We start from the raw sequence: 1,344 nt of genomic DNA on the forward strand, positions 1-1,344 counted from the left end.
GGCCCCCAAGCAGTTCTTAGCCTAACAGGATCCTCACTTGGTCTGTGGTCCTCCTCGACCTGAGGGCCTCATCTCCTGAACTCGAGACTTTATCCAACTGCCTCTGTGACATCCGCTCTTGGAAACCTACTAGAAATTTTAAAACTACCCAGGGACCTAAATAGGAACAACATTCAAGGAATGCGATGGATTCTGGTTTAGCTTTGCCTTATGCAACTCCCAAGCTATGACTACTCACTGTTGGTCCAATTTATTCCAACTCCTCATTTGAATTATTTGACACCTAGCTGCATTAGATATCTCGGTGTAGTCATATATGACGTCATTTCTGAATCACTGCTGGAAGTAGCTAATTTAGTGTGAGTTCTATTAGTCAGGACAGACAAGTGGTTGAGATTATAGCCCTAGATAATCTGCCTTCTTTTCTCATTGGTAGAAGTTTAGATAGTGCCAGCCTTCCTAGAGGAAAAAGTTGAGAACATATAGATACAGTACCAGTGCTCTAATAAAATCTTCTACACAAAAGGACATAATTGAATTGTTAATATGAAGAGGGCTAAGCTTTCAAGAAAGAAATCTAGCTGTCTGATGAATAAAAGATGCCATAATTTAGTTTAAAAAATAAATTTTAAAACTGGGCAGAGCTGGGTAGGGTGGTTCAGGCCTGTGATCCTAGCACTCGGGAAGCTGAGGTGGAAGGATCTCAGGGGGTTTGGGGTCAGCCTGTGCGACACAGCGAGACCCAGTCTAAAAAAAAAAAAAAGGGAAAACTAAACTTCAGATCTTTTCCTCACTTCCACCCCCAAACTGCTCAGGCTGCAGTCCTGTACCCCCAGTTGGCCCTCCCTTCAGTGGCACAGGCTGAGACCCAAAGTCCTTTTTGTTTTGTGTTCTCAGTTCTAGCAGACTGAATCCAGGAGTTCTCTACTGCTGAGCTACCTCTCCAGCCGCATTTTCTTTTCTTTTCTTTTTTTTTTTTTCCCGCATTTTATTTTCTTGACAATCTCATTAAATTACCTGGACAGGATTCTAACTCGCAATCCTCCTGCCTCAGCCTCCCTCAGTGCTGGCATTACAAGCCTGCACCCGCACACCTGGCTCTTGGAATCTCTTTTGGATGCTTCTCTTTTTTTCCCTCAGCCATCACGGACTTTTCCTGGGTAACCACAACACCCCTCAAGACCCTTTCTTCTAATCTCAACCCTCAACAGAATTCAGTGTCCCACAAGTCACTAGTGGCCCTACTAAAAAATGTCACAGATACACTCAGGGGGCTGAGACAGGAATATAACAAGTTCAAGTCATCTCTGGGCAATTTAGCAACACCCTGCATCAAGCTAAAAG

Source organism: Octodon degus, unplaced genomic scaffold (genome assembly GCF_000260255.1).
Source record: "Octodon degus isolate 3935 unplaced genomic scaffold, OctDeg1.0 scaffold00029, whole genome shotgun sequence".
Lineage (NCBI taxonomy): Eukaryota > Metazoa > Chordata > Mammalia > Rodentia > Octodontidae > Octodon > Octodon degus.